Source organism: Eschrichtius robustus, chromosome 8 (genome assembly GCF_028021215.1).
Source record: "Eschrichtius robustus isolate mEscRob2 chromosome 8, mEscRob2.pri, whole genome shotgun sequence".
In the NCBI taxonomy this organism is placed as follows: Eukaryota; Metazoa; Chordata; class Mammalia; order Artiodactyla; family Eschrichtiidae; genus Eschrichtius; species Eschrichtius robustus.
Window position 1 is genome coordinate 86,007,769 of NC_090831.1, and position 22,357 is coordinate 86,030,125.

The 22,357-nt window shown below is 35.0% G+C and overlaps 1 protein-coding gene across 4 annotated transcripts in view; it reads left to right on the top strand.

The window, feature by feature from the left end:
* The window catches only part of BBS9 (Bardet-Biedl syndrome 9), a 469,951-nt gene that overhangs the window by 301,731 nt on the left and 145,863 nt on the right, over positions 1 to 22,357 (top strand). The gene's annotated exons all lie outside the window — the stretch shown is intronic.

The window sequence follows — 22,357 nt, forward strand, 5'->3', positions numbered from 1 at the left end:
ATATTTTTTACAAGAATGTGATTACATAGTGATAATACTTCAAATTTGGTAATTTTTAAAGTGTTGGTTAAGTAGGAAAATAGATGCCTACTTTTCTTGCTTTCTGTCTGCCAAAATTCTATTAATTTTGATTGTCCTACTTAACAACAATAATAATATGTTATTATATTCTCAATATGATAATTGTGTTCACAATTATGTCCACCATATGATAATTAAAAAAAGAAGCATAAAAGATTATACTTGGCTTTCCACAAAGAGCAAGAGCTATCAAGTTTTAAACAAATGTAATTAATAAATACTATTTAGTTGGCATATGAGCACATCCATTTGAATTATGTCTGGCATATGAATATTCCTGAAGGAATCCTCACTGGGGAAGAACTTGAAGTGACCCAAGTCAAGGACCCTCCCATCAGAAATGAGTGCCACTTCCCCAACAGGCTGGGGCAGTGGTCATGATGAGTGCCTGGGATCTGGACACTTGTTGATTCAGAAGCAAGGAGATCAGCTATGTAGGAAACTATAGCCAGGTTAGAGAGATTATGGAAGCGACTTGCTGTGAGGCTGAGGACTTAGCAGGCCTGGCTGTGGGATAAGACTGGCTGCAAAAGCACAGGTGTGGACCAGATTCTGTAGCAGAGAACACCTGCCTCTGCTACTGCGGGCAGGAGCAGCCCTGGGCCTGCAGGGACACAGTGGGGGAGGCATGCAGAGTCAGGGCCCATGGGTGGGCACACCCTGCCTCTGGTAGTTAGCAGGAGTTAAGATTAAGGGAGTCTTTTTTACGGTATGTAAAGAATATACAGTCATAGAAAACAAACCAAAAAAACATAAAAATATCTTGCATTGTTTTAGCAACAGAGTTCAAAGTCGGTAAACTTCAAAAATTGTAGATGCCTCAGGAAATAAATTTAAGGGCTGGAGATATTCACTTTACAAGAATGAGCATATCAGGACATTTAAAAACCAACTTTAGTTTCTGTCCTTACTTTAATGATGAAACTTGAAGTTGTCTTTCAAGACGTAAGCCTCCATAAATGTAAAGCCACTATGGAGAACAGTATGGAGGGTCCTTAAAAAACTAAAAATAGAGCTACTATATGATCCAGCAATCCCACTCCTGGGCATATATCTGGAGAAAACCATAATTCGAAAAGATACATGGAACCCAATGTTCATTGCAGCACTATTTACAATAGCCAGGACATGGAAACGACCTAAATGTCCATCGACAGAGGAATGGATAAAGAAGATGTGGTACATATATACTCAATGGAATATTACTTAGCCATAAAAAGAATGAAATAATGCCATTTGCAGCAACATGGATGGACCTAGAGATTCTCATACTGAGTGAAGTAATTCAGAGAGAGAAAGACAAATATCATATAATATCGTTTATATGTGGAATCTAAAAAAAGGGTACAAATGAACTTATCTACAAAACAGAACTAGAGTTACAGATGTAGAAAACAAACTTATGGTTACCAGGGAGTAAGGGAAGGGGAGGGATAAATTGGTAGATTGGTATTGACATGTACATACTACTGTATATAAAATAGATAACTAATAAGGACCTACTGTATAGCACAGGGAGCTCTACCCAATACTCTGTAATGGCCTCTATGGGAAAAGAATCTAAAAAAGAGTGGATATATGTATGTGTATAACAGATTCACTTTTCTGTACACCCGAAAGTAACACAACATTGTAAATCAACTATACTCCAATAAAAATTAAAAAAAAAAAAAAGACATAAGCTACCTAAAAAATCTTGTGATGGAGGTAAGCAGCCACCAGGGGGCAGCCACAGCTTGGTTAAAACTATTGCATGTCTGAACAATAAAGTATTTTCTCTGGTGGGAAAGTTAAAAGGACTGCTTTTATTCCTTTTTGAACTAAAGCAAATAAAATTTTAAAAAAGTTAAGTAAAATTTACAAAACAGAATTAATGCATTCTTTGACTTCTTAGCTACTGAGTGGCATTCTCTGCTTCAGCCTCCGACTGCACCATCTTTCTCTGACTTGACTTTCCTGATGTTTTTCTCATCACCTTGTAGCTAGAGAAATACACACATACACCATGTATATGTATTATTTTTATTTTAAAATTCTATCTTTTTGATTCTGTGCTTGAAGAACAAGTGGTTATAGCAAGGTGATTTATGGAGGAGCAGAAGAAAACTTCTTGGCTTATCATTTCAAAAGAACAGAGAGAAGACTGCTCTCTCTATTCTTATAAAAGAGAGAACCACCCCTTTTCCAAAGCACAGTTTTCTGCTGCCAGCCAGATGCTGCTTGAAATGTACAACCTCTATCCTTTAGTAGTTCTAAAATTTGCCTTAGGTTGAATCTAAAGGGGAGCATTTAAAAATACAGATTACCCACCGTAGATTCACTGAATTTCAAGGAAGAAGGGATTTTTTTAAAGTTTTCCTGGTGATTCTGATGCAAAGTCCAGGAAAATGCCTGGCAACTTTCTCTCTTGTAACTTGTGAGCACTACACTAGTAAGAGAATTCTTCAGAACTAACTTTTTAAAAAGTTTGAATTATTGGAAACAGGTATTTAAAAATATCTACAAATAGTACATGTAATAAGGTTTTAAGCAGAGGTTTTAATACAATTTTGTAAAAAAATTTAGTATGTAGACTATATTTTAATGAAATTTCTTATTTGGGGGTTTCTTCTTTACACTTATGGTTATCTAAGTATAGCATTTGTTTTTTGAATTTTGGAAATGGAAATGTACTTTCCTGCTTAGCAGCTTTTCAAGAAAGATCATTAATGCCAGAGTAATTGGAGTTCCTTTTTATGACTTGACTTGGAGATTTGATCACTCCAAGAGTAACAGATGTACAAGTGGATAGTCACCATCATGTTATGGTAAAAAATTTTAAAATTGTTTATGATTTATTTGGTACACATTTATTTGGTATAAAATTAATATATTATGTGTTCATTAATCTCTCCTCTAAACTATGAAAACTATGTCTAGTTTACAGACAAGAACTTGAGCAATGAGGATAGAGAGCACTTATGTAAGGACATTCTAACATACTGTAAACACACAGAAGAGCCCTGGATTATTTTGATTTCCATGTCATTTTGTTATCCATTATTTTGGAATAATTGGAGAAGTTCTCCTTTTCCTACCCCCTGTCTAAACTTAGAGACTGGTTATAGATCCAGCTGTTAAGTCATTTCTTCCTAGACTTCACTTTATCTAGTGGTTTATCGTTAATTAATTCAAAGCATGATGTTAATTCACACAGGCACACTTTTGAGAGGCAGTTTGGTCAGGTGATACGTGTCTTGGAGAAATGGATGTCAGGTCTCCCCTCCTCAAAAGGCTCAGGAAAAAAAAAAAAGTACTGTTATGAGAGGAACTAGAAGTAGCAGGGAATTAAGAAACATCTTTCGGGACCTACTCAAGCTAACTTTGGCATTGCCTGTGATTTAAAAAACCAAGCAGGCCTCGCGGTATTTTATTTTGGTGCTGAGCTTCATAAACTAAACCAGTGTCTTTTGCCACTTGCTCATAGGATCCTGCTTGACCTTTCGGTGGCAACCCTGTTAAGAGAGAAAAAACTGAAGAAAGCACAAACACAGAAACTTTGAATTAGTTCTTCTAAACAAAAGAGGATCTATTTTCTTACCTTAAAAGAAAACAAAAAGGAAGCCTGGTTTTGGGTAACATTTATCAAATTTAGACTAAAATAAACCTAGAGGTTTATAAGGTCCGGTCTGTGGAGTAAAATATTGGCATGAGGAGAATGGAAACATTGCATGTAGGAAAATGTTCGGTAGTAGAATTAGAAGGGAAAAATCACTAGTCATGACCCGATGTTACTACAGCTACACCAGCTTATTTATAATAGGAATTCAGTGTGTTATAACAAAGAGGGTTCTGTAAATGCACCATGATAAAAATGACTAATACTTATAATAGCTGCTATTTTTTGAGCACTTATTGTGTGCCAGCTAGTGTTAAGTACTTTACCTACATTATCTCAATTATTTTTAAGGGTTCTTTTGCACAGAAGGACTCTGAATTTTTTTGCTTTCAATAATTTAATTCTTTTAAAAGGCATTTCTTTATGTAAACACTTCCCTGTGGATTTGGGATTTTAGGAAATAAAAGGGAAAATATTAGCTAAACTTGTGTAAGAGAGAATGATGATATTGGGCACATGGTATAAGCTCTCCCCAGATTTCCCAAACTGTGCTCCAAGGAATATTCCTTCAGGAGATATTAATAAGTGTTTTGTGAAAAATGGGTTTTAAAACACTGCTTTCTATATCCTCCTGTTAGGGGTTCACTAAGCCACGTTGGGTTATTAAAGGCTCTGAGAAGTTTTGCTCTAAAGAAACTTAAAAAAAACTATGTTTAATATTTCCCTAATTTATGTAAGCACAGAACACTGTGTGTGGGAGAAGGGAGTATATATCCCATGAGTACGTGGCTGGTGTTGGGAGACAGTCCTGTATGCTGTATCGTGTTTCTGCACATCTTGCGAGCTAAGGCACTGGCTGCCTTTGCTCTGAACTATCTCTTTAAGACTATTTTTACAGGGAATAGCCTTGGATGATAGAGATAGCATCTCCCTCCAGAGTGAAGCATAGGTTGTTTCTTGTCTAGTATAATAAAGATAGTCATTCCTTCCAGGCATACTTACCATTATAAAATATTTGGGTTCCCTAAGCTCTGGATTCTTCTTCTGTAACCCAACCCACTGCCGGTGTAGATGTCACCTTGGTTCTTTTTATATCACTTGTGGGAATTTGGGCTCAGGAAACTGGCACAAATACTGAATTCTGAGTATTTTTTTTTTTTTGGCTGCGCGTGGGCTTTCTCTAGTTGCAGCGAGCAGGGGCTACTCTTTGTTGTGGCGCACGGGGTTCTCATTGTCGTGGCTTCTCTTGCTGCGGAACACGAGCTCTAGGTGCAGTAGTTGTGGCACGTGGGCTCAGTAGTTGTGGCTCACAGGCTCTAGAGCGCAGACTCAGTAGTTGTGGCGCACGGGCTTAGTTGCTCCGCTGCATGTGGGATCTTCCTGGGCCAGGACTCGAACCCGTGTCCCCAGCAGGCAGATTCTTAACCACTGTGCCACTAGAGAATTCACTGAATTCTGGGTATTACGGTTGCTATAAGTAATAAAATTTTTTGTCTTTTGAATCTTCTGCAAGCATCCATGAAACTATGACAGATTAACTTGTTAACTTGCAAGCAGGGTGAAATCTTAGACCCTACACAATTCTTGACAGTTAGGAAATGCTGAAATATGTCCTTGGAGGTAAACGAGTCTAATTCTGGCTGCGTAAACTAGGGTGAGATAGGGTGGAGTAGCTGGGGGAAAAGCTATGAAGAATGGAAAGGAAAAGAAAAAAGGAAAGATTCAACAATGTATGTCGCCAAGATGCAAGAACCTTCCAAACATTCTGGAATATTGAATCTCCTTGCAATTTTGCTCCTCTGAGACAATTAATCTCAGTTCCTATTGCTTTCCTTTTAGGCTGTATTTTCTAGACTTCAGTTATATTTTGCTACTGTTCTTTTTTATGCTTTATTTTTCCAGGTGTAGAATTTCTATTTATATAATGAAACATAAAGTGGTGGTGGATCATTAGTAATGCAGCTCTTTTAGATTTAGGAAAATGAAAGAAATAAACATTTATTGACCATGTATTGTATACCTGGCACTCTGCTAGGCACATTACATGGGTTTTTAAGTGTAATCTTCCATGCTACTCAGGATTTTGGTATTATTATATTCAAGAAGCAACTTGGGGCTCTGAGGTGGTGGTTGTAATAGTCATAGCTAGCATTTATAGAACACTTCCTACACCAGCTACTATGCTAATAGTATATGATACTACATAATAGTATAAGATATTTTCTTATCTCATTCTCATAATGACCCTGAAATAGTTACTATTATTATCCTATTTTATGCATAAGGAAACAAAGGACCAGAGAGGAAGTGATCCCAGGTCATGTAATTAGCAGAGCTATGATCTGAATGCAGGTATGCATCTATGACTTCAATATCAGGTCATCCCCTCAAGCCTTGATTTAAGGTTTTATGAACATAACAGTACTATGTGGCTTGAGCTTAAGGTGACTATGTAGTTAAAATCCAAACTAGATATTTTGGAGAGGAAAGAGGAGCAATATTAATAATTGCACCAGGACAAAAGGAATAAGCCCAGACTGTCATGGAAAAGCAGGTGTGTGGTCACTCAGTGATGTGCAAATAAAACAAGTAAGTTCTAGGATAGACTGAGCATATTTGCAGTACTGACTTTTGACAGTTGTGGTTCTAGGGTATTATCTCCCATTGAGTCAATATGTTGAATTCAAATAGTTTTAAGTATTTTAGTATTCTTTTAAAAGTGTTTTATTGCGAAGGTAGATCCACCCTTACTGACAGTTCCAGTATAAATAAAATGGATTACTGCACATCCTTTTCTCACACCTCAGAGTTTTATGGGTACCAGAATTTAGTACGGCCCAAAGTAGAGTGAATACTTATGACATTTTTAAAACAAAACAGGAGAGAATTAATTTCCTCTCTCTTTCTCCACTCCCTCAAACTGAGGAAAATGATTGACTTGGCTTTATAGGGTCCACGTTCCTAATCTAAATGAAATGTAGCTGACGATGGAAAATTGCAACTCTATCTTGTCCTCCCAATGTCAACTGACAAAGGATAAAATACTTAAACTTTGCTTTCCTTGACATCATTTTCAGTGGGAGTTAAAGAGAGAATAGTATTTAATATACAGATCTATAATAACTATGGTAGTTTTCTTGTCGTGGCTTATACATAATTGTTTAATTAGCCTCTACAGGATATTACAGTGGGTTTCAATTGATTTTTCTCTATGGCACTACTTGTTAGATTTTTTTGATGTCAGGGTTAGGCTGGCTTTGTATATACATTTTGTGCATTTTTTTTCTATACTGAAGTATTTTTGAAAGAGTATTTTCTGTGAAATGATCCCACTATCAAATAATGTATCTTTTGGTGATTAACCATACAATTTAGCATGTTAGACTAAGAGAAATGCGTGTGAACAAATAACTTGTTCACTTTCTTTAGCCTAGCATTTCCCACATTTAGACACCAAATGTCTTTTTTTTTTTTTTTTTTGTGGAGCATCTATTAACTTTCTATAGACCTTTAGAAGCACATTTTGGAATCCATTGGTATGTGTGTATTTCTACTCTTATTTGTTATTATATCTCCTTTTCTTTCTTAATTTTGTGTTGCCGTCACTTCCCCACTGTTTTGAGTAGTTTTGCCTTGGGATTTGAAAAAATTCAACCAGAACTGTCTCTATTATTTATTTATCAAACTTACTCTAATTCATTATGTTTGAATCTCTTAATCCCCCTTTTCCTGCCTACTGTGGTTTGCTTTGTTCCTTTTTCAAACTTCTTACTTGAATGCTTGCAACATTTATTTTAATTCTTTTAGAACACTGAAAGCATGTAAGGCTATGAATTTGTCTTTGAGTACAGCTTTGCCAACATACACATTTAAGTGTAGTGATGATGCAGTATGGCTTGGTGAAAATACCATAGGCTTAGGAGGCAGCTGAACCTTTATTAGGATCTTGTCGCTTATTTCATGATCTTGAGTCTCACTTTATGCTACTATGAAATGGGACTGTTAATACTTAGCTTTCAGATTTACTAAAATAAGTAATTAAATTTTGTCTGTAGAGTTCATAGCATATAGTACCTGGATGGTAGATTGTTGACCAATGGGTGCTTACCATTATTATTTTTATATTTTTACAAATACTCTATAATTTAAATTTTTATTTCCCTTTGACACAGTAGTTGTCCAGTAGCTTTTTAGGAGAGTGATTTTACTTCCCAAATAGCAAGATTTAAAAACATACAGTTTTCCTAATATTTAGTTGTTTTATAAGCTGATCAGACCATGTGGTCTTTAGAATTTTGCATAGGTAAACCTACACAGGCAAGGAATAGATCTGGATTTTGGTGGAAATATTTTTTGAAGGTCCAACTCTCTCTGCTTAACCTGACTTTCCTGTTCAGAGCCAGAGTCACATGGTTAGTAGAAGTTACTCCTGATGCTGGTGGATAGTTGACAAATATTTTTACTTTGCAATGCTTTGTAACTGAGCCTTTTTTTGTGTGCTTTCAAGAGGATTAATGTTGAAATAGGAGAAAAGAGCAAATCAAGTACTGTGTGCTAGCTACCATGTCAACCAGAAAGCCCCTTATATTATATTTGTTCTTGTAAAAATAACCAAAGAAAAAATATTTTATAATATTCCCAAGGAACTCATTCCAGTTTGTCCAACCCTTGTGCCAGGAATTTTTTCTTAAATTATTCTCAAAAATCTTTATTTTGCAGTATAATTCCATTATGATGTGATTTTATAAATGTTATGTTTCTTTCATGATAAACCTAGAGGGTTCCATGAAAAACTAGCTGATATCATCAGATTCAAGGTGTTCTTTTTGGCCATTATGCTAAAGTATTAAACTAAGGTAGCTTTGTTTCTTTTCTTTCTTGTTTTAGCAGAAAAATGCTCTCGGAAAATCAAATTTGTATATTTTATTTTTCAAAATAGAGGATGACTTGAAGTAAAAACTATGTAATTTTTAAAAATTAGGTATATAGGAGAGTTATTATTAATGTCTAAACAAATTTTTATGATAAACATGCTTTTCCTTTTTTCCAAGCGATTTCCCCCCATTTGTATCACATGTGGAATATTATGCTCTATGAGTTTCCCCTGTAGGATTTTAGAGTTGAGGAGCCATTTACCTGCTAGGATCCTCTATCCTTCACTCTCTCTTAAGGCACTGATCCATTCTATAATTCAGACCCTCAGTTGAAAAGGAACTGACATACATGTGAAAAAGAGAGGGCTTATGTATTCCTTGAGGCATGTTTCATTAATCACCTAGCCACTTTACCAAGGAGACTGAAAGCTGTGAATCATTTCCTCCAGTGCTACAGGCTAGAAGACCCTTGACTTAGGAATATGGATAATGTGTGCTACAATTAACTCTTTTGTATCTGTTTTATTTCTGTTCTTTGTTTTAATACATAGCATATAGTTTTATACTAATTACAGAGATAAGCAATTAAAATTTTGCATTTCCTAGCATTAAGACAAGTCTTTTATTGATGAGTACTGATAGTTACGTGAAAACACATTGTATATTAATCAATAATTTACATTCAGTGACAGTCATCTGTGTAATGTCTTTCCTCTGATACATCATTGGTACAGCACAATTTGGCAGTGAGATAGCAACAGTTGTTAATCGATTTTGCATTCCTTCGGCAGAGTTGCATCAATTCTCCCATAACCTGATCCAACAGAGATATTAGATGGATTGCTATACTGTACTTGCATTTGAAATTTCTTCCTCTGTTTTTACTCTGAGTATTTATTTTCCATCATCTTGTAGCATTGTAGCATTGATTGGTGCAAGTAATGTATTATTCATGCCATTCTGGTTTCATTCCATTAGTGCTATCAGCATTAGTATTCACTCTAAATAAAGAGATACAATTACGTCAAGAGCTCTTTGGATCAGCTTGTTCCATTTTGCATTTGTTTCATATTCATAGAAGAGACTCCTTTTGTATAGTAGACCGTTTTATTATGTTGGTTCTAATTGAAATGATATAAGAAGCTAAGATGAGGCTGATGTAAATGTGCCCTCTTAAATAATTTTTTAGTTTACAAGTAATCATTGTACCAAATGTGGAAAATTTGGAAGCATATTAAGGAGGAAAATAAAGTCATCCATAATTTCATCACCCTATTCACGTCTTGATCCAATACTGTGCCTTCTACTCTCTCTCTTTTTTTTTTTTTAAGTTAAGTTCATGTTGGACTTCCCTGGTTGTCCAGTGGTTAAGACTCCATGCTTCCATTGCAAGGGGCACAGGTTCTATCCCTGGTCGGGAAACTAAGATCCCGCATGCCGCAACTTGTGGCCAAAAACACCCAAACCAAACCAAAACAAAACAAAAAAACCACAAATAAAAGTTAAGTTCATGTTACATATACAGTTTTGAATACCGATTTTTCCTTTACTATTATATGTAATAAACATTCTGGAAAACTTGATTTTTGATGTATTTGTAATGGTTCATGTTGTTGTATCATTTTCAAACATTATTAATTTTCAAGCATTTATATTTTTCCATAGTTTTATTTCTATCAGTAGTAATGCACATCCTTGTTCATAAATCTTTGGTCATATCTCTGATTATTTCCTTAGAATAGATTTCTAGAAGTGAAATTATTGGGCCAAAGAATATAAACATTTAAAAAGCTCTTGATACATATTGCCAAACAACTTTCCCCAAACACTGAACCATTATCTTCTGGTCAAAAAATGTAATCATCTGGTTTTAACTTATGTTGTTATAGTCATTTTTGGTGTAATGTTATATATCTCTGTCTTTTTAGTAATATATTCACTTTAGTAGATACATTAGGACATTATTAGATTGCTAAAATAACTAAGGCAACTCCTTGGATAGCTTCCTAATGCTAAAAGCTGCCTGATGTCTTGGTGGACCATCTTTCCTTAGCATGTAATTTTTGATGACTTAAATTGTTCGATTCTGTAGCTAAATGTATGGACAGAAATATGGCATGGGTCTGAGCATTCAGAGAGATAACAACAGTTCTACTGTCTGCTGTGGAAAAGTGAGAACTACTATCTACTGCTTCATGAATAATAACTGAGCTTTTATTGTGTTTTACCTGTGATTTTACCTAGTTCCTAGAACCATTTAGTGACCTAGTTTTTTAATTATAAATATGTCTAAATTAGTAGAAAGTCTAAGTACTTTATCAAAACAGGTTACATTTGATATAATATATCTGCTCATTAACTTATTGAATCTTAAGTAATGGGGAACTAGAATGTACAGTGATGGTCATGACATAATTTTTTATGAGTTTAAAATAATAAGTGGCTTTGACCTTATAAAATACACAGAAAACACTAAGTTCAAAGGAAATATTTTAATTAGAGTGTTGTGTCTGTGTTACTAATTTTAGCCTTCTATCACAGGACATTTTAAAGAATATTAGGAAATCTCACATCCTCTGTAAAGACTATGTAAAATGAATAATGATTTCTATTCCTCTGTCCAAGCTGGTGGGAACACTGTTTTGATTAAAAAGTAACCCTAAAACATGGGCATAATATAAATACTGCATTTTTGGTATAATATAAGTAGTGCATTTTACTGCTCTTTCTACTTGAATATCTCTCTTTGGGTCCTGCAATAAGATCACCATCTTATTGATGGTGAAGGGAAGGAAACACTGGAATTATCAAGATACTTGGAGTCATTCAAATATTTTATCTGTAACGTTTACTAGCTATATGATGCTTTTCAAGTTCTAGATACTTTCAAAGCCCCAGTTTTCTCCTCTGTTAATGAGGGATGACATTGCCTCAAATATTTAAGGGAATAATGAGTGAAATGCCCCATTTGTAGGAGATCCTTAATAAAAGTTTGTCCCTTTCTAGTCCTTATATGTAAAATATGTGGAAGGTTAGGGCTAGACCAAGAACTGTGTTGAAAGGCGCCAAACCATTAAGCTCACAGCCTGCAGCACTCAGAAAAGTAATACCATCAAAAATCTTTTTTTCCTTTCTCTACAATACAGATGCATCAATAGATACTGAATTAAATGCCTAACTTAGTGTGTGGGTTGGCAACATTCTGTATTTGCAACTCTCTTGGTACTAATTTGCCCAATTTGCAGGAATCATAATTATGAATATGTTATTCACTAAATAGCAGTAGATGTTCACTATGGAGACATATTTTCCATGAAAATCATTAAATTGGTTCCAAGAGGATTTAATGTGTTCTCTTGTGACACTGAGTGTTTGGTCCCTTGTGTTTCTGATATGTAGAAACTTAAGTACTCAGAATTGTCAGTATGATTTGGTCACTCATCACATTGAAGCAAGCGTTCTGTGCTGAGTTATCAGGGCATTTTTGGGGGCCAGAGGTGGCACAACGTGTTCACTTGGGCAGGTGGCTTTAGTCCCCCCATGACCTTCAGTGTAGCCTTCCCCAATTCTTTGATATGGAGAGATAACATACTTGCAGGTTTTTTTAATGGAAAGTGCCATGCAAATTCAGCTTCAAGACCAGTCAGCCCCCTAACTTCCAAGCAGATTGCTACACTGAGGCTAGAGCCACTACAATTTGGGACTGCTTGATTTGAGCAAGAATTGTTGGTTTGCCATCACCTACTACCTCTCTGCTGCTTAACTCTTTCCTGAATCTTGGAGATGTGGGAACCCTGTAACAAAAATATATGACCACTGCTATCACTGGATGTGAACTTAGATCATATTTTTGCATGCATGGAATAAGTATGTTATAGTGTACTTGAAGAAAGATGCCCATTAGTTAAATTTTTTTCTTTGTTATCATTACTGATTGTTGTAATATTCCTTTGGTCAGTGTACCACTTTGAATCATCTAACATCTAACTTCAGATGATCATTACTCAGAAAGTTATTTTCTTAAGTGTTGTATAATTGACACTTGTAATCACGTAATTTATAATCTCACACTCTCATACTGGAAATAATGAATAAAAATATTTGGTTTTTAAAAAATATTTGGTTTTTTAAGTCCAAACCAAAGGCATTAGATCTCCTGATATTATTTAACACTCCAATCCACTGTTGACTCCCATTTGCCATTGATCCACCTTGACTGTAGCATTTATGACATTGCATTGCAATCACTTGATAACACATCTGTTTTAAAAACGTTGTGAGCATTTGAGGGGAGGGGGCCTGTCTTCTTCAGTGATATCCCTAAGTGTTAGTAATTGTCCCCATTGTAAATAAGCTCCAGATAAATTTTTTCCAAATGATCTTGAAATGACTTAACCATGAAACATTATATAAAACACTCAAGTTATAAAGCATTAGCAGTCCAAGGTCATTTTTGTGTAACTTGACTTGGAACTGTGACATGATTTATTTAACATGAATTTTGGTGGTTACATTTGTACAAGAGTGAGGAAATTTTAATAGATGATTCAAAATACCAGGAATTATTTATTTTAACTGTTATTTTAAAAATGGAAGTATAATTGACATAATATTATATTAGTTTCAGGTATATAACATAATGATTCCATATTTTTATAGATTACACATCATACAAAGTTATTATAAAACTATTGATTATGTTCCCTGTGCTGTATATAGCCCTGTGACTTATTTAACTTAAGACTGGTAATTCCCCTTCACCCATTTTGCCCCTTCTCTTATGCCCCTTACTTCTGGCAGCCACCACTTTGTTCTCTGTGTCTGTGAATCTGTTTCTGTTTTGCTACATTTGTTCATTTGTTTTGTTTTTTTAGATTCCACATGTAAGTGAAAACATACTGTATTTGTAAGCAACAACAACAGCAAAGTATCAGGAATTAAATAAAGAAACAGCCTTCAGCTTTTAAGTGTCAGTTGGACCAGCCTTCTAGAATCCATCTCTGTTTATCGCAATCTTCAGGCCCATCTCAAACATTTAATCCTTCTAGAAGGATAATTAGAAACCCCCCAATTCAACGTCATCTCTGTTGTAAATTGAGTTAGGATAAATTGAAACTTGCCTTGGAATTACCCTCTTTAATGTCAGAGCAAGGCTTGCCCTGTTGTGAAAGGCCACGCCGCTGACCTCTCAGCTCCCATACCACTCCTCTTCCAAACAGTGGTTTGAGAGTATTCATCGAACAAAGCCTAGTACTATATCAGGTTAACTCCAGGGAATTTTTAGTGGATATACATGAATGTTTGTTAAACTATAGTTTTAATTTCTGAATTTCAGAGAAAAGTCAGAGTGATATCCATAAGACTTACTTCCAATTTCTTTGGGAAAATCCTTTTGAATTTTACATTAATTGTTTAGCTGGAAACACTGATTTATATTGAGGATTACTATGCACAAGAAGTAAGAGCTTCTTAGATAATGGTGTTCATGTGTTTTCAGTGTATCTTTGGGAACAGCTTTTGTGCTTTAACAAATAATATATTCAGTATTTTTGCTAGGCATGGTGTTAGGTTCTAAAATACAGAAATGAAAAAGACACAGGCTCTCTTCTTTAGCAATTCTAATCCACTGGCAAAACAAAACAAAACAAAACAAAAAGTACTTTGAAATACCTTGTGATAGGGCCACAATAAAAGTTTTGTGTTGTTTTGCTTTTTTAAAATACCATAGAACTAAACTGATTGGCTATCTATATACAGTAAGTCCCCTACATATGAATGAGTTCCATTCCGAGAGCATGTTTGTAAGTCCAATTTGTTCATAAGTCCAACAAAGTTAGCCTAGGTACCCAACTAACACAGTCAGCTATATAGTACTATACTGTAATAGATTTATAATACTTTTCACACAAATAATACATAAAAAACAAACAAAAAGCAAAGAACACATTTTTAATCTTACAGTACCTTGAAAAGTATAGTAGTACCGAACAACAGCTGGCATACAGGGGCTGGCATAGAGTGAACATGTTCGCATCTTTGAAAGTTTGCAGCTTGAAGGTTCGTATGTAGGGGACTTACTGTATAAAAAATACAGTTGGATCCTCACCTCACACCAAAAACAAAAATAAATTCTAAGTGAATTAAATACCTAAATGTGAAAGGTATGGCTTTTACGAGAATACAAAAGCATATTTTTATAACGTCAGGGTAGGGAAGAATTTCCTAAAGAAGCTACAAAAAGCACAGTCCTTAAAAGAAGAGATTGATAAGTTTGACTATGTTAAAATATAGAACTTTTGTACAAAAAAAGAAACTATAAACGAAATTAAGACAAAATGTTTTTAGTTCATTCTACCAACAAAGGAGTATGTAAAGGACTACATATAAAAAAGAAAAACAAACCCAGTGGAAAAATGGGCAATGTGAAGAAAATTGGGTATGTGAAGAAAATTCTCAAAGAAGAAATGTAAATAGCCAAAAAACATATTAAAAATGCTTAGCCTTGGTAATAATCAAAGGAATGTAAACTAAAACCACAGTGAAATTCCATTTCACACATATCAAACTGAAAAAAATATTAAAATGTCTGTTAGGATAAAGTATTGGCAAGTACATGGAACCATGAGAACCTACCATATGCTACTAGTAGGAGTACAAATTGGTACAATATTTGGAGAGCACTTAAAATGAATTAACTAGGGCTACATCTGTCAACATTTAAAACAATCTAAAAAATACAATGTTGAGAAACAATAACCACCTATGGTGTGATGTCAAAGTTAAACAACATGCAGAATGTATTGTTTAGGTATACATACATAGTAAAATATGCAAACACTGTATTCAGGATACTGGTTACCTCCAGGGGAAGAGAGGGTAATATGATGGGAGCAAGGCCCAGAGGGGCTTTGGCTGTATCTAAAATGTTTAATTTCTTAAAATCAATGGCAAATATGGGATCATGTAAGACATTTGTTTATTTGTTTATTTATTTATTTATTTATTTGGGGGGGATCATGTAAGACTTTAAATGCTGTGTATTTGTTATATTATTTCCTGTACCACCTTGTATGTTTTAGCTATTTCATACTAAAAGGAAAGGAAGAAAGAGCACAGTGGAGAATTAATTTTCTGAGGGAAGGTCAGGGAGGGCTGTTTGGAATAGGTGCCCTTTAAGCTGGTTTTGGAAAAGTGGTATAGTATGTGGAAAGGCATGGGGTTCTGAAATAGCATTTCGTATTCAGGGACCTATATGCAGTTTGTTATTTCTGCAGTTCCAAGACAGGGGTGTGGATGGGATGAGAAATCAGGAAGGTTATTATAGATGAGCCTAGAAAATGAGCCAGGAATCAGATCTTATACAGGATATTCACTTCCCAAAGCTGGTAAATTTTCTCATACACTGCTATTCTCTACTTTAGTTGGGACATTCAACTCATTGAGTTATGATGTCTAGAGCTCCGGAAGAAGACCCTTTTGACCTTAGTTCATAACCTTTGGTAGGTACTTATAGGGTTTGGAGCACTCTACTGGTACTTTGGTAGATAGGCTACTGATAATGAATACAGAACTTTCAAGCTTCAAGCTGATTTACAAACAGTTAGAATGCCTACATTGTTGAGCAAGCTCTATGGCTCATCCAGTTCTAAAGCCTGAGGCCAGCTCAGGTTTGAGGGGCATGCCAGGCATGGCCCTAGTTGTCTTCCCTGGGCCAGCTGGAAAGATCAGTTTCACCTTTTCTTACTACCACTCATATGGCTCTGCCATACATGTTTTTGTTTCATTCTTTTTTAATACATTCATTTCTTACAAGAACTTTCTCTTGGAATGCCCTGGAGTGGAGTGTTTTGATTTTTGAGTGACTGCCTGTGTGAGCTCTTACTATGTTTTGCTTATATCAAATAAACTTATCTGAGTTTTAAAGAATGCCCTTTACAGTATTATTTTGGGGAAAAATACTATTATCTTTCCTGTGCCATCCATGATTTCATAGATTTCTAATTTTCCTTCCCAGCCTTCATTATTCCAGACTGAAACATTTCTGTCTTCGTAAGGCTGTACCCACACCCACTTTTCCTCTTTCTTATTGATTCTTAAGGGAGCACCTTCCCCTCTAGTCTTTTCTGATACCTAGAGTAGGGCACAAGGAACTGGCTGCAAGGTGGGCAAAGCAAGTAAGGTCAACCTTAGCAGTTAGGTTTTGCATGAGGTGTTTGTCTAGAACAGTACGTGGTATACCAGGGGAAATTTGATATGCAATCAGAAAATGTTTTCTGGTAGTATAATGTAAAAAGTTTTGGAATTTAGGAATGGCAGTTTTCTAGCTATGTAATTTTGGAAAAGACTCTTAGTATCTCTAAGCCACAGTTTCATCCATAGAAGGATAGAAATAATAAAACTTATCTCATATAGTTTTGTGGTATGTTTTAAAGTGCATTGCAAATTATGTAGTACCTTACAAATATAAGATATTAGTGTCATCAGTATTCTTCTTAATGATGCTTAACATTCTCTTGACCTTTTTTGGCTTTGTCAATACATGATGTCAGTGTGCTCATAGCTCAACATAGACTTTCATCCCTATTTTTAGTGGCCTTTGTTTCATAAAGAAAGGGTAGATTATTTATCCATAGATGAATTGCAGCTGGGGGCATCCCTTTTAACACACAAAAGTCACTAAATATAGGATGGTACTGGTGGGGATGCTACTGCGTGGTGCATGCAGGGTTGTGGGCCACAGTTCTTAGTTTTGGGGGGCTGTGCTCCAGTCTTTGGATGCCATGGTCAAGAATTTGATATCAATAAAGAGAAACTGCCAGAATTTCAGCATTTCCTTCCCAAGGAAGTATTTATCAAGAACCTAAAAGCCTACTGAATTACAAAATATTATGTTAATTGATGCTAAAGAGTCATTGGAAATTCTTGAATATGGAAAAATTCCAGGATCCATCAGTGCACATTTAGATAAGGTAGGCCAAGCTCATGTGAACCCAAGATATGTCAAAGAGAAGTACAATGAAGTAAAACCATCCAAACCTGGCAGTCTAGTGTTTTTTTGTCTACCTACATGAGAAAGAAGGAAGATGACTTTGGATACAGCAATATCTTTGGGCTTTAATAGTACTCAGTACTATGCTGGAGATTGGAAAAAGTGAGCAACATATGAATTTTCAGAGAATAAACAAGGTAATTGAATTTTGAACATAAGTTAGCCCTTTCTTTGTATCAATATATATGCAGCCTGAGTTAGTGGAATGAAAGAAAAATTTCTAATGCTGGTGACACCAGATAATTTGTAGGGTGATTTTGAGCAAGTCATTTACTATTTTATTCTCCTCCTTATCTATAAATTGAGAATACCACTGACCCCTGCCTATTTTGAAAGGCTGTTGAAGATTGACTGAGACAATGTATGTTACTTGCCATGGAAATATAAGGGTTAAGGTTTTAAGACTTAATTTTTATGTAGTTTAAAATAGTTCAGTAGTGTTCTCAAAGACCAGGCTACCTGTGCTACCTAAGCAAGAAGTGTGACCTTTTGTGTTAGTACCTCTTTTGTTCAAATAGGCAACGTGTTAGACCAGGAGATCAATAAACAGACTTGACTCTAAAGGATAAAAATTTGGGAGCCAGAGACATAAATGAAATTTGAACAATAAAAATATATTAGCAGCATCAAAGGAACTATGGAATGGTATATACCCATATGACAGTGACATAACTTATAATTCAATAAATGGACATGATCTACAGGAACAGAAATCAGAAGAATGGTTGCTTTCATGGAGGGAAAGGAATTAACTGGAAAAGGGAATGAGGCAACTTTCTAGTTCTATTTCCATATCTTTTTTTTTTTTTTACATCTTTATTGGAGTATAATTGCTTTACAATGGTGTGTTAGTTTCTGCTTTGTAACTAAGTGAATCAGCTATACATATAAATATATCCCCCTATCTCTTCCCTCTTGCGTATTTCCGTATCTTGAGTAAGGTATTGGTTATACAGGTATATACATTTGTCAAAACTTATTGAACTCAACACTTAAAATTTGTATATTTTTGCATGTAATTATGCTTCAACAAAATAATAAAAGCAGAAAAAATATTTAAATGGAAAAATTACTAGGTATGAAAGAAATAATCAAATGGATACAGATTATCATAGTATAGGTAAAACATCTAATTTTAATGGAAAACAAAGTGAAAAAATCATCAAAGTATTTGGAGTGGAGTTAATCCAGGAATGCCCCCTATTTGGTGGGTTCTTGAGCTTGGTTTTGAGGAAAGGATGAGCTGTAGATTGCCAAAAAGAAGGGAAAGACCTTTCAAATCCTGGAAACTCATATGCACAAGGGCTCAGAGGGAGCAGGGTACAAACTGAGGCAGGATAGCAGATTGATTTTTTCAAAGAATTTATGATGGAGTAACAATGCTTTAATGTGTCTATTCATAAAATGAGAACCCCAGTAACAGCTTGTGGAAACTTAATAATTAGTCATTTAATGATATTTTGGATTATTACTGCATAAAATATATATATTTCTTTAGAATGTTCTTTTTGACATCTTGAGTATTCTTGTTAGTAAAGACTGAAGCTTGAACACCCACTTTTTTTGCATTTATATATCTAAGATCTCTATTATACCAGGAAGTTAGTGTTCACATGGTTATTATCCCTTTTAACTGGAACCAACGTGCGCTTTGATGACTTTTGTTTTATTTCATTACCTTTTTGATTTGTTTTGTTTCCTAAGAATCCATTATGAGGACTTCGACTCATCTTTTGCAGAGCTCAGAAAGTTTAAGATGTGTTAAAGGCATTCCTTTAATGGTTATCTCAACTCAATGCATAAAAATTGCCCGTCAATTATAGGAATGTTTTCAATCATCCCTGGCATATACTTCTAAGAAAATTTCACATTCAGTCAGTTTGACAGTTGAATCCATGAACTCTTGGTCTAAAAGCCCTTGATACTAATTATTGTATTAAGTTCGTCAAAGAACAGGAAAGAGATTAAGATAACAACAGTTTGCATAATTCAGGCTGTAATATAAAACATAGAAAAAGAGCAATGTGGTTTGTGGTGTGTAAGCTATATGTAGAATACAAGTATGAACTTTTAAAAACTGAAATGCATTTTCAAGAAAGTATCAGTGGCATGTGTTTGAAGTACTTTGGAAACATTTTACCAAATTAATAATATTATTTGTGGTGGAATTAGAAGGGGTGAAAGTTAATAATTTTAGAAAGTATTTTTAAAATCACAAGCTAAAGTATTACAATTGATTAAAAGGGAAGTGAGTCCATTTTTACTGAAAAATTATTACTTTCTCTTGGGTGGGAAGGAAAGGGTGATTAGCACCTCACAAATCGACAGCAATGATGGGAAGCTCCAATGTATATACACCAAATTTGAGAATTATTGTCCCTCAAAGAAGGTATGCATTAAAGATGACATGATCACTTATATTTGTCTGGTTAGCTTGATGTTTATCAGATTTCTATAGTTAACCTAGGTCTGGTTAGAGTTATAAGCTACTTGCACCTGGATTGGTCCTTGTCCAATTTTTACACTATGTAAATATAGGCAGAAATAAAAAAACTTTCCTAAGAAATAGATTTGAAAACTAAGGAAGTCTGTTGGAAATAAATATAAAGTGTTTTTGGCATCTTATATGTCATGTATGAAAAGTTAATGGAATTGGTTTTCATGACTGGCTAATGGAATTGGTCTCCTTATTATATTGTCACACCTTGTATATGCGTAAATGGGTAGATCGTATACTCATTTCTGTGAAAAATTATGACCACTCCATGGAAGAACTGGCAGTATTATCAAGAGTTTATGAATTGGAGCATGATTTTGGTAAAACTGGACTTTGTCTTGAGCCAAATGCTTTAATAACCAAACCTTTCAGTCTGTAACTGTTCACCAGAATTACTTGATTTTGGTTTGATAAAAAGGTGGAGGTGGGAAATGAGAGTTGCTTGTCATTATATCTGCTGGTTCATAAAAAGAAAAATGGAAAATTTCATCCTTGCATAATTTGAGTTTTGGCTAGTAGAAGAGTAGTTTTGTCAGTGATTTCTCTTAAATCCAGATATCCTGTCTTCCAGGCCCCTCACTTCCATTCTGGGAACCCATATATTATCCTTACCTTTGGACTCCATGCCTTAAATATTGTTTGTCTCCCAAGGATATTAAGTCATTTTTACGAATACCACATAGAATGACATATAAAAGTTTTTTGACCAGTGTGAAATAATTTGTATTGCTACAAAGAGACTTAATATTTTACTCCACTTTGGAAACCATATTATACATAAACACGCACGTTTCATCATTTAAAAAAATATTGAAAATAACTTGTTGACTCTCCATTTTGACCTTTAAGGAGTCCACATTGGAGGCATTTTCTTACAGTCCTGTTAGCAAGCATTGATCTATTGATCAAGCCAAAATGGGGTACGTATGACACCAGACCTCTTCTCTATGAACATGGATTATAACTTTTTAAAAGGGGTTTTACCTGAGACTAGTTTAGGGCAACAAAGTGAATGCCTGAGAAAAGAAGTCATCAGCAGAGGTTTATGAGTTACCAAAACAAAGGGTTCAAACCATGCTCACCAAAAGCAGAAGTAGTTAAAAAATTAGAGAAGGTGTTTGAATTGAGCTGTTTGAGTTGGTCCTCTGACCTCTGAAATGACCTTTCCCATTGCCTCCTCAGGTTTGAAGATAATTCCTCTCCTCTTCTTTCCCCCTAAGGCAACCCTGGCCAGGATTTCAGTTTGTCCTTTTGAAGGGTGATATCATGGTACAATGCATTGGGTCAGGATATGACCCTGCACATCTGTATTTCACTAGGACCACTGAATAGACATGGCTACCACTGTTGCTGCCTTTGGATGGGGGCTTAGGGTGGTGCCTCCCCAGATCCAAACCAGTCTACATCTTGATAGCTTCTAATAGCAGGAGGATCATTCTATTCTACCCAAACGGTTTTTCTTTTTTCATTGTCAGTTTTAGAGAACAATGACTCTATTATTCAAGGGGATAAAAATGAAGTAAGTTATTTGAAAGTGGTCTAATATGATAGTTATTTTATATTATGAAGATTTTAAAAAGTTTCTCCTATTTTTCAACATGTTTAGCTGCTATCTTATCTTCATAGCACTTCTGGAGTTGTAGTAATAAACAGCTTAATCAGGTCTTATAAATTTATTGTACACTGCTAAGGACTTTAATAGGAAATATAATAAATCCTTTAAGTAAGGACTACTCATTATAGAAAGCTGATTTGCAACAGCTGAATGTTCGCATTATACTAAAGTGAGATATAAACACTCCTTCATAACTTGCATGTCATTATAACACACAGATGTCTTGGCTCCAAGAACACGTGTATTAAATGAGTGCTGGCTTGGATTTATGCCAGGGTTGAGGCTTAGTGATCTTAAGTAAGAGCCCAGAACATCGCATGATGGGAGGTCAAGCTAACTGCCTTTTTATTAAAAGAATTCTAGTCTATGCTTTGGAGTCTGTAAATGGTAGAGAGTAGATGCCCAGTGTAGTCTATTCTCCTACAACATACTTTAAAATCTCTCACAACTAAAGACAAAGCCTTTTCAGTACATGAAGACCTTAAGATATAAGTTGAAAATCTTGCAGAAGACTCTTGCTTTAGGGCAAATAGTGGCTGGTTTAGTTGATTTAAGAACTGCTGCATTTTCCACAGTTTTTAGTTATGTGGGGAAGCTGAGAGTGTAGACTGCATCTTTCCCTGTGTTTAAATAAATTGTGTGT